General features: G+C 40.7%; 1 long non-coding RNA gene across 1 annotated transcript in view; it reads right to left on the bottom strand.

Moving 5' to 3' along the window:
• LOC122564193 overlaps positions 1-4150 on the bottom strand; it is a 53603-nt gene extending 49453 nt beyond the window's left edge. The window contains exon 1 of the long non-coding RNA XR_006315839.1: positions 1671-4150. This is a non-coding gene — a long non-coding RNA (uncharacterized LOC122564193). The remainder of the gene's footprint in view (positions 1-1670) is intronic.
• Between the last annotated feature and the right edge of the window lie 8651 nt (positions 4151-12801).

Raw genomic sequence — 12801 nt, 5'->3', positions numbered from 1 at the left:
CTGCGCATACTATCTACAAAAAGCACTGCATCAACTCACCAAGGCACTTTAAACATCTTGTAAATACTTAAGCTATATCAACCATCAATCAAGAAAAGGGCAATTGATTCATGGGAACACTAACACCAGCTTGTTGTGCTCCACACTTCTCAGCATTGGAACCATATTGTTGATCCTTTATGGTTTATGGGTCAAAATCCCGGAGAATTCCTTTTAACAGCCCTGACACCACATAGTCTGCAGCAATTCAAGACAGCAGTTCACTTTCTCAGGGAAATTTGGGTGGAAACGTTCTGCTGGCTTTGCTAGCAAACAAGACCTGGTGCCATTATCGCTGGACTGTTAAAGTTCTGTTAATGGATACCTGTGAATGTTCTGGGTACCCACTTCAAATTCACAACAGGTGGTAATTTGAATTCCATTTCAAGGAAAAATCTGGAGACTAAATGATGACTATGATTCTACTGTTGATTATCAGGGAGAAATAAAAAAACATCTGGTTCACTCACGTCCTTCAGGGAAGGAAACTGCAGTCCTTACTTTATCTGGCCTACATGGGACTTCACATCCACAACAATATGGTTGACTGTGATTTTGGAGACGTTTGTCGCTCAGGTTGTAAGTCTGCTTGCTGAACTGGTAGATTTGTTCTCAGACATTTTGTCACCATGCTATGTAACATCATTAGTGAGCCTCCGGTGAAGCACTGGTGTTCTGTCCCACTTGCTATTTACCTGTCTTGGTCTGTTGTGGTGGGTGATATCACTTCCGGTTCTTTTCCTGAGAGGTTGCTACATCCCCATTTACCAACCTCGCAGGAAAAGAGCCAGAAATGATACCACCCACTACAACAGACCAAGACAGGTAAATAGCAAGTGGGACAGAACACCAGCACTTCATTGGAGGCTCACTGATGATATTACATAACATGGTGACAAAATGTCTGAGAACAAATCTACCAGTTCAGCGAGCAAGGTTGACTTTTAACTGCCCTCTGGGCAATTAGGAATTGGCAATAAATGCTGCCCAACCAGCACTATCTTCATCCCATGAATGGATTAAAAAGGAAAACAAAATCTCTTGAAAGATGAAGGCTTTTATCCAGCATTATTCTACCAGTGCTCACTCAACCAGCAGCTCTTCTACCTTTACGCTCATTTAACTAAACAATAAATTCCACTTTAACGGATGCTGTAGTCTTTAGCTTAATATCATCCTTTGGGAGAAAAGCATACCTGGTACAATGTGGGGGAAAATATCTTCCCCCTTCATTCTCCTTTGATAAATCTGTAATCTCGGTCACTTTGTTATTGATTTCTCAACCAGCTAAAAGAAACTGCAGTGTCATTTTTAAGACTATTCATAATTCTGAAAAAAACTCTTAGCTGTTGCAGCTCATTTTAAAAAAAAATCCAGAAAACACCATTTTGGAATCTGGTGACTGAGAATTTTAAGTTATGACATGTAACGACTGTAGCGTGGTAAGCAAGATCAAGTAGCTTTGGGTGTCTGTTTCTCAAAGCTCTCGATCACTGGGGTTTTCATGACCCCATGTCAGTTTCTGTTGTAGACTTACTGATCAAGATCAATCATGATTACCCAAAAAACTTTTATTACCGCTGTGTCATCTGACTACCAAAACAGTACAAAGAAAACCACTTAAACCTTACCTTAATGCAAAGCTTTTTTATCCAGTCATTGCTAGGTTTCTAAGTTCTCACACTACTTATGATTTGATTTAAAGTCAGGTTACCTTTTCCCTAGTATTTTGATGGATATATATTTAGATGCCAAAAATACCAAATCACAGAACTACATTGTTTTGGCTGGAAATAGAAAAGTTAGATTTTTTTTTTATAAATTTCAGGAAAACTTTATGAAATTAATATCCATTAAACCTAGAGTTGTTATTTTATGCTCAGAATGCAAATGCAGAATTTTTGTCCAAATGCGTAATAAGTGGCGGTAATGTTGAAGCCATATGGTAGGTCCATCAACATCTAAAGGGCAGAAAGAAAAGACAGGTTTAATATTTCAGCAATGGATCTGTTGCAATGTTGAACTGAAGTAGATAACCATACCTATTTATTTCACGAAAGTGAGAACAAGAAAAAGAGAGCAAGAGCTAGAGAATGAGAAAGACAGAACATGCACAAAAACGATTGCTGGGATGCAGAGAGGCTACCTATAGGCCAATTAGTATTTGAACTTTAAATTTATCCTGCTCAATGTCAGCCACTAGAATGATCATAAGCTTAAATACTCTTGGTTATCAAGACGTTTGGGAGAGGTGGTGGTTAACTTGAGAACTCTATGTTGGGATATTCAGCCAAGTTCTGAAAAATTGTGAATGAATCCTGGGGGATATGACATTTAGCAGAGAGAAATAAGGGCAAAAAGTAAATTCTGTCTGTAAACTATATGCATAAGGCTAGTTAAATAGTAACGTTCTACATAATGAAAACTTCAAAACACCTGGATATGCAGTATAAAAGGAAGTGATATCATTCATCGCAATGGCTAATGTTAGTGCATACTTGATGGAACTATGATTTGAACATTACGATCAAATTTGATTTCCTGGAGTTTGTTTTAATTACCTTTGCGGATGGGACAGAAGTCTTGTTTCAATAGAAAAATAAAAGCAAAGGGTATAGATAGATAATGGGAGTATGGCATTGAGGTAGAGGATCAACTATGATCATACTGAATGGAAAAAGAGGCTCGATGGCTTGAAGGGCCTACTTACACTTCGATTTTCTATCATTTTGTATCCTGAATTGGCTGAGAAGTTGATAAACTTTATCCATTCCAGATAATGCAATCACTAACTGGAACAGGCAACTTCATGCAACTATCCAAATTTCAACTTGGACCAATAGTGTTTAGTTATATTTTCTTATTCTATAATTTTGTGCTCAATTAAACTAGTAGTTTTCCCAATTTAAAAGTGAAAACATTTCATCTTTAACTGACTAGATCTCTCATCACCAAGTTTTCTCACTGTGGATGCATCATCTTTTGGATACAGATCAAGTGATTGTCTCTCTATTTGGTTGCTGACTTTATGCAGGAAGCATCCAGAAAATGGCCACTGCTTCCCCAGCTGAGGGCTATCGAAAATGAGAGGGATATAAGTAGTAAAAAGTTTGAGTAAATTATATACTGTAATGGTCAAGGCCAGAGGGGCACTGCATTGAGTTCCAGGACTAAGGAGATAACTATGAGAATGGTAAGCAAATGAAAACACCAAAACAGCCAGTTTCCCAGAACCATTTTGCAACATTGAGGCACTGAGCATATATTATGTCTGTTTGAGCCAGTTACAGCAATCAAAGTCAGTGGGTGGTAAGTAGGCACATCAATCTCCACATACAGCAGTCGGTTGCTGCAATCTTTAGCCGGAAGTTCCAAGTGGATGACCCATCTCAGTCTTCTTAAGTTCTCACATCACAGTTCCCAGTTTTCAGTCAGTCAATCTAAACAACATTAGAAAGCAGCTGAAAACATGGACATTCTGGTAACAGTACCGAAGACTAATGCTCCCTTTTTGTTCATTGTCCCCCCTTCCTTTCACTTACACAAAATCTATGTTTTCAATCAATTAATTTAGTTCTGAAGGAAGATCCTTGACCCAAAACATTAACTCTGTTTCTCTCTCTCTCTCTCTCCAGATGCTGCCTACAGACTTGCTGATATTTTCAACATTTATTTAAATTTAATGATGCTTTGCAATAACACAAATCAATTTCAAATTATTGAGAAAAAAATCATTTATCATTACAGTAATAACACTGAAAAATTTATGAAGGAAACCTGGAAACATCTCTCATTCTTTGAAAGGCTGACAATTTAATTTGCACAGGGACATTACTCATCATCAGGTAATGATTTGATGCAACAAGTTGAACTGTTAAAAATAGTACTCAAAACGAAAACTGAAGTGAACAGTATAAATAACTTAGTTCAGCAGAGAAATCAGTTCATGGAGCAGGAAGGAATTGATAGAGAAGGCCGAGTTAGTAAGTTTGTGGACGACACCAAAATTGGTGGCATAGAAAACCTTCTTCACTATTTACTAAGATTACAAAGAAATTTTGATCAAATGGATCACTGGGCTTAAAAATGGCAAATGGAGTTCAATCTGGATAAATGCCAAGTATTACATTTTGGTAAAACAAACAAGGATAGGACTTATACAATTAATGATAGAGCCCTGGGCATGTTCTAGAACAGAGAGACCTAGGAGTTCAAGTACATAATTCTTGATGTTTGTATTACATGTAGATAGGGTTATTAAAAAAGCATTTAGCAGCCTTGCCTTCATTGCTCACTCCTTTGGATAAATGAATTGGGAAGTCATGTTGAGGTTGTACAGGACATTGGTGAGGCCTCTTCTGAAAAACTGTGCCCAGTTCTGGTCACCCAGTTCTAGGAAGGATACCATGAAGCTGGAGGGGATTCAGAAAAGATTTACTAGGATGTTGCAAGGTATGGAAGGTTTGAGTTATAAAGAAAAGCTGGATTGGCTGGGAATGTTTCACTGGAGGTTGAGAGGTGACCTTATAGAAGTTTACAACATCACAAGGGGTACAGATGGGATTAATAGTAGGTGTATTTTCCCTAGGATGGGGGAATTTCAAGATGAGGGGACATTTTGTTTTTAAAGGTGAGAGGAGAGACTTTTTAAAAATAAAGGGTAATTTTTTTTATTACACAGAGGATTCACATGTGGAATTGACTTTCTAAGCAAGTGGTGGAAGTGGGCATAATTACATTTAAAAGACATTTGGATAAGTAAATGAATAGGAAAGGTCAGGAGGGATGTGAGTCAGGAGCAGGCAATTGGGACTAGTTTCGTTTGGGATTATATTCAGCATGGACTGACTGGATAGAAGAGTCTGTTTCCATGTTGTATGACTCTATGAGATGCCCTTTAAAAAACAGAACTCTTCACACCAGAAATAAATAGCTCATCCATCCAAATAGCCTTTTCCTGAAATGCCTATGTACTTTCGATAATTTGGAAAAAGAACAATACAGCACAGGAGCAGGCCCTTCGGCCCAACAAGCATGCACCAGCACAAGATGCCTTTCTAAACTAAAAGTCTTTTGCCTCAACATGGCCTGTATCCCTCTATTCCCTGTTTATTCACAGATCTGTCAATATGCTTCTTAAACATTGCAATTGTATGTGACTCCACCACCTCCTCTAGCAGTGCATTCCAGGCACTTACCACTTTGTTAAAACAAAACTTGCCTTTCACATCTCTTTTAAACATTCCCTATTTTACCTTAAACTTATTTCCCCTCGTAATGAACAACTGGCATGGACTAAGTGTTCAACCCACGCTTCTCATAATTTTACAAAAACTTCGATTAGGTCACCCCTCAGCGTCTGACATTCAAGTGAAAACAAACCAAGTTTGTCTAATCTCTCCTCATAGCTAATACCCTCCAAACCAGGCAACATCCTGGTTAACCATTTCTGAACCCTCTCCAAAGCCTACATACCATTTAGGTAATGTGGCGACCAGAACTGAACACAATAATCCAAATGTGTCCTAAGTAAAGTTCTATACAGATGGAACAAGTCTTGCCAATTTTTGTACTCCACACCCCAAGCAATGAAGGCAAGCATGCCATATGAGTTCTTGACCACCTTATCCACTCAGGTTGCCACTTCCAGAGAACTGTGGACCTGTACACCTAGATCCCTCTTATGTTGATGCTAATAAGGGTTCTGCCATTTATTTTATACTTCCATCCTGCATTAGATTTTCCAAATGCATCACCTTGCATTTGCTTGGATTAAATCCAATCTGCCATTTCTCCATCCAAGTCTCCAACTCATCTCCTGCTGTACCCTATGGCAAGCCATTTCACTATTCACAACTCCCCAGTCTTTAGCTTGTCCACAAACCTACTAATCAGACCACGTAAATTCTCCTCCAAAACTATATATATTACAAACAACAGGGGTCCCAGCACTGATCCCTGCGGAACACCACCAATCACAGATTTCCAGTCAGAAAAGCAGTCTTCCATCGGTACTCTGTTTTCTATGACCAAACAAGTTCTGTATCTATCTTAACTTTCCATGGATTCCATGCAACTTCACCTTTTGTATCAGTTTGCCACGGCAGACCTCGTCACAAGCCTTGAAGTCCCCCATATAGACAACATCCACTGTCCTGCCAAATCAATCATCTTTGTCACTTGCTCAAAGAACACAATCAAGTTTATGAAACACAACCTCTCCCCACGCAAAGCCATGCTGACTATCACTAATATGTCCAGATGTATTCAAATGAGAGTAAATTCTGTCCCCAAGAATCTTCTCCAATAACTTCCCCCTCCATTGACAGAAAGCTCACTGACCTGTAATATTCCCGATTATCCCTGTTGCCCTTCTTAAACAAAGGAACAACATTGGGAACTCTCCAATGACTAAAGAGAATATGAAGATTTTGTACAAAGTCCCAGCAATTTCATACCTTACCTCCCTCTGGGATAGATCTCATAGGGTCCTAAGGACATGTCTATTGTAATATTTTTAAACACCTTTTTTCTTCAAAATACCGATATTCCAAGAATATCAACATACTCCACTCTACACCCACCATGTCCTTCTCTTTTGTGAATACCGATACAAAAGTATGCACCATGAGGGACCTCACCCACTTTGATATCCATGCATAAATTCTCATTTTGTCTTTGAATGGATCTACTCTTCCCTTGTTCGCTGTCTTGCTCCTTATGTATAAGATGCCTTGGGATTTTCCTTAATCCTGTTTGCCAAGGGCATTTCATGGCCCCTTTTAGCCCTCCTAACTCTTGTTTAAGTTCTTTCCTACTTTATTTATGTTCTTCAGTGTCACATGGATGCAATGCTAGTGGTTGACTGTACAAAAGAGAGAGAAATGCAGAGCGTATGATTGGGGGCAGATGTTTGCCAGTAAAGGGATGGCTGGAGACTGGGAGTCCTCCAAATATGAGATAATGAGAGATCGTATATTCCTGTTGGGGTGAAAAGAAAAGGCTGGTAGGTGTAGGGAATATGAGATAACTAGAGAAATTAGGTTTTGGTTAAGAAAAAGAAGGAAGCATATGTCAGGTATAGACAGGAGAGATCAAATGAAAGCTTAAGAGTATAAAGGCAGTAGGAGTATACTTAAGAGGGAAATCAGGAGGTCAAAGCAGGGACATGAGATAGTTTTGGCAAATAGGGTGAAGGAGAATCCAAGGTGATTTTATAAATACATTAAGGACAAAAGGGGTAACTACGGAGAGAATAAGGCCCCTTCAAAGATCAGCAAGGCTGCCCATGCACGGAGCCACAGGAGATGGGGGAGATACTAAGTGAGTATTTTGCATCAGTATTTACTGTGGAAAAGGACAGATTTAGAAAGTGGGGAAATACATGGTTACATCTTGAAAAATGTCCATTTTGCAGAAGAGGTGGTGCTGGATGTCTTGAAATGTATAAAAGTGAATAATTCCCCAGGACCTGATCAGTTGTACCCTAAAATTCTGTGGGAAGCCGGTGAAGTGATTGCTGGGCCCCTTGCTGAGATACTTGTACCATCGATAGTCACAGGTGAGGTGCCGGAAGACTGGAGGTTGCCAACATGGTTCCACTATTTAAGAAAGATGGTAAGGAAAAGCCAGGGAACTATAGACCGGTGAGCCTGACATTGGGAGTGGGCAAGAAATCCTGGAAGAAATCCTGAGGGACAGGATTTACATGTATTTGAAAAGGCAAAGACTGTTTAGGGATAGTCAACATGGCTTTGTGTGTGAGAAATCATGTCTCACAAACTTGATTGAGTTTTTTGAAGTAACAAAGAGGATTGATGAAGACCAAGCAATAGATGTGATCTACATGGACTTCAGTAAGGCGTTCAACAAAGTTCCTCATGGAATACAGGGAGAAATAGCCATATGGACACAGAACCAGCTCGAAGGTAGGAGACACTGTTGGTGGAGGGTTGCTTTTCAGACTGGAGGCCTGTGACCAGTGGTGTGCCACAAGGATTGGTGCTGGGTCCACTGCTTTTTGTCATTTATATAAATGATTTGAATGTGAACATAGGAGATAGAGTTAGTAAGTTTGCAGATGACACAAAATTGGAGGTGTAGTGGGCAGCAAAGAAGGTTACCTCAGATTACAACAGGGTCTTGATCAGATGGGCCAATGGGCTAAGGAGTGGTGGATGGAATTTAATTTGGATAAATGCGAGGTGCTGCATTTTGGAAAGGCCAATCTTAGCAGGATTTATACACTTAATGGTAAAGTCCTGGGGAGTGTTGCTGAACAAAGAGACCTTGAAATACAGGTTCATAGTTCCTTGAAAGTAGAGTCGCAGGTAGATAGGATAATAAGGAAGGTGTTTGGTATGCCTTCCACTATTGGTCAGAGGATTGAGTATAGGGGTCGGGAGGACATGTTGCGGCTGTACAGGACATTGGTTAGGCCATTTTTACAATATTGCATGCAAATCTAGTCTCCTTCCTTTTGGAAGGATGTCGAGAAACTTGAAAGGGTTCAGAAGAGATTTAAAAATGTTGCCACGGTTGGAGGCTTTGAGCTATAGGGAGAGGCTGAACAGACTGGGGCTGTTTTCCCTGGAGCGTCGGAGGCTGAGGGATGACCTTAGAGGTTTATAAAATCATGAGAGACATAGGTAGGATAAATAGACAACGCCTTTTCCCTAGGGTGAGGGAGTCCAGAACTAGAGGGCATAGGTTTAGGGTAAGTGGGGGGGGGTGGGGGAGATGGTGAAGATATAAAAGGGACCAAAGGGACAACATTTTCACACAGAGGGTGGTAAGTGTATGAAATGAGCTGCCAAAGGAAGTGGAGGAGGCTGGAACAACAACAACAACAACAACAACCACCATTTAAAAAGGCTTCTGGATGGGTATATGAATAGGAAGGGATATGGGCCAAGTGATAGATTAGGGCCTAAATTAGGTGAGGATATCTGGTCAGCGTTGACAAGTTGGACCGAAGGGTCTTTTTCCATGGTGTACATCTCTATAACTCTACATGGGGTGAGTGAGGCTTGCTTAATGTCACTAGATGAGTAATGCAGAGGCCCAGGCTAATAATCTGGGGCCATAAATTCAAGTCCCTCCATAGCAGCTGGTGGAATTTATATTAAATTAAATCTGGGATTAAAAAAAAAATTGTCAAATGATGACAGTGAAACTATTGTCAATTGATGTAAAAACCTATCTGGTTCATGGATATCCTTCAGGGAAGGAAATCTGCCATCCATACCTGGTCTGGTCTGGTCTGGACTACATGTGGTTTACCACTTTCAGATGTCCTCTGAAATGGCCTAGCAAGACAGGTGCATCAAATTGTTACAACATTTTAAAAAAACGGAATTAAACTAGACAAACCATCTTGCAACAAAATCCTGTTAATATCAACGGCAAAAAGAATGCTACGGACTCTGCAAAGCCATTAGGCTTTGAGGCAAAGTCGGAAAGCTGTTTCTTGGCTAATCTGTGCAACATTCAGACTCTTGAGTTATAAATATTAAAAATATCCCAAACAGTTGTCCTCATCCCTGGATATATCCATAAGGACAGTCCAACAAGTGGCAGTGGAAAAGTGGAATGCAGTAGAATACAGTAGACAGAGAGTTGTAATGAGGCTGCCTGAAATTAACTTTAGACCCTAATGAAGTCACGTGGCATCAGGTCAAAGATGGACACAGATAGCTCCTGCCGATCATCACCAATAAGCTTCAGCCGATTAATTAGTTCAAATGTTGAACACCATTTGTAAAATGTGAGGTAAGGCTTGGGTGCATGCTTGGGTGGGGGGAAAAGGATTTTAGATTAGATTACAGTGTGGAAACAGGCCCTTCGGCCCAACAAGTCCACACCGACCCACCGAAGCGCAACCCACCCATACCCCTACATTTACCCCTTACTTAACACTACGGACAATTTAGCATGACTTTGATGTCCTACACCAGAGTGGCAGCAGCAACATTACTTACTATATTTGCTGAGTCCTGAAGGTCTAAGCTGTCAGACAGGGGCTACAGCATGTGGTGTGGAAACCAAAAAGAAGGAAAAACTAAACTGATTTCATTCAGACCAGCCTACTCACTACAGATCTGTCTTTCCATGACAGGTTTGGCTCAGTACTTGTGGTGACAAAGCCTCCAGATTCACAGTGCAAATATTCTTGATTTCTTTGTATAACACGATCTATTGCTAAATTGGATAGATTTTGAACAAATTTAACAACTTGAAACTAGACATTCATGAGATGCTATGAATCATCAGCATCAGAAGCAGCAGAACTGTGTTCCACCACAACCTGCCACATCATTGTCTGGCCTATCCCATATTCTACCTTTACTCACTAACCAGGGAACCGCCATTAGCTACACCAGCATACCCAAGAATGACAAGTCAGCCTAATCCAGCCAGGAATTTTGGCAATTAAATAATTAACAGGAGAACATGGCTCCACTGATATCACCATCCTTAACTGATTGGGGGGGGAGCCCAGCACATCAATGCAAAAGACAAGGCAAAGGGATCAGAGAACCTCCCTGACTATGTCAAGGGTATAGAGACCCTTCGGTCCAACTCGTCCATGCTGACCAGATATCCCAACCAAAACTATTACCACCTGCCAACACTCAGCCCATATCCCTCCAATTCCTTCCTATTCATATACCCATCCAGATGCTTTTTATATGTTGCAATCATACTAGCCTCCACCACTTCCTCTGGCAGCTCATTCCATATGCATATCACCCACTGCGTGAAAAAATTCCAGGTAGAATGCCATGCTTCTAGGAATTCTCTTGCGTGTCTCGGTTTGGCTTGTCTTAGGACGGATGAGTTGTCCCAGTCAAAGTGGTGACCTTCCTCATCTGTATGTTCGGATACTAGTGAGAGCGAGTCATGTCATTTTGTGCCTAGTTTTCTGCCTGTTTGTCCAATGTAGTGTTTGTTACAGTTCTTGCACGGTATTTTGTAAATGACATTACTTTTGCTTGTTGCCTGTATAGAGTCTTTCAAGTTCATTAGCTGCTGTTTTAGTGTGTTGGTGGGTTTGTGAGCTACCATGATGCCGAGGGGTCTGAGTAGTACTACTCATACAAACAACAAGCAAAATTAATGTCGTCATTTACAAAATACCGTGCAAGGATTGTAACAAACACTACACTGGACAAACAGGCAGAAAACTAGCCATGAGGGTACATGAACATCAACTCGGCATAAAACGACATGATCCTCTCTCACTAGTATCCTTACATACTGATGAGGAAGGACACCACTTCAACTGGGACAACACATTCATCCCTACGACAAGCCAAACAGAGACACACACGAGAATTCCAAGAAGCACGGCATCCCAACCGGAACTCTATCAACAAACACACTGACATGGACACGATTTACCAGCCCCTGAGAAAAAGAACAGGAAATGACATCACCATAGGAAATGGCGTTACCAACCCAAAGAAACCAAACATATAAATAGAAAGCAGGTATCAGCAGTGCTTCATCCAGAGGCTCACTGAAGATGTTACCTAGTATGAAGACAAAATGTCTGAAAATGAACCTTCCAGCTCAGCGAGCAAACCTACATCTTAAAACCCATCGCACAAAGAACCCCTAGCTTCTATCACGACACTACAGACTTCTTAAAGAAACTCAGGACCCACGGACCAGACAAACCAGGAACATTCCTCATCACAACAGACGTTTTGGCACTCTACACCAGCATTCCCCCACAACGACAGCATCACTGTGACAGCATATAGGCGAGACCGTACAGACACTACAGCGATGAATGGACATCACGCAGCAATTGCCAGACAGGAATGTTCCCTCCCAGTCGGGGAACACTTCTTCAGTTAAGGACATTCAACTTTTGATCTTCAGATAAGCTCCTCCAAGACAGCCTTTAAGATTAACAATGCAGAATCACCAAGCAGAAACTGATAGCCAAGTTCCATACCCATGAAAATGGCCTCAACCGCGATCTTGGGGTCATGTTTTATATTTGTAAAATCTTCCTTACTGTTCTGTTTTGACACCATCACTCTGATAAATTGTCATGATCTCCCTACCTTAATTAGCTTGTATAGTTTTGGATTACTTATTACTTTGTTTAGATCCTCTGACTCTTATACCCATCATGTTATTCTGGTCAAATAAAAACCGAAAGAACTGCAGACACTATCAATCAGGAGCAAGGGCAGGGGTTGTTTGGGTGTTTCGGTGAGGTGGGGGTGGGGGGTGCTCAGCATATCTGGTGGCATCTGTGATGAAGAATCAGAATTAATGTTTTGGGCCTGATGACCCTTGCTCTGGTTTTTCTTCTCGGGTGCTGCCAGACCTGCTGGGCTGGGCTTTTCCAACAGGTTCTGTTTTTGTTCCATGTTACTCCAGTCATTTGGTTTGTCTCCAGCAAAACCTTATTTTAAATTTTTGTAATTATCTTTCTGCCTCATTTTATGGGATCATAGGTCATCTCTTCAATTGTTATTCAGTTACTGACACTTTATTCACACCACCTAACACCCTTGATCACCTGCAGAGACTTATTATTTGACACTCCACTCAGACCATTTCTGTAATATTTTGATCTCTCTGCGCTTGAACTCTCTGCCCCTAAATTCTGTGTTCCATGTGTTTTCCTCTCACTTCACCTGATGAAAGGGCTACGCTCCGAAAACTTGAGATTTAAAATAAACCTGTTGGACTAATAACCTGGTATTGTGATTTCTGACTTTGTCTATGGTAGTCAAACAT

This window comes from Chiloscyllium plagiosum, chromosome 28, assembly GCF_004010195.1.
Source record: "Chiloscyllium plagiosum isolate BGI_BamShark_2017 chromosome 28, ASM401019v2, whole genome shotgun sequence".
NCBI lineage: Eukaryota > Metazoa > Chordata > Chondrichthyes > Orectolobiformes > Hemiscylliidae > Chiloscyllium > Chiloscyllium plagiosum.
This window is presented reverse-complemented; position numbering and strand designations above follow the sequence as displayed.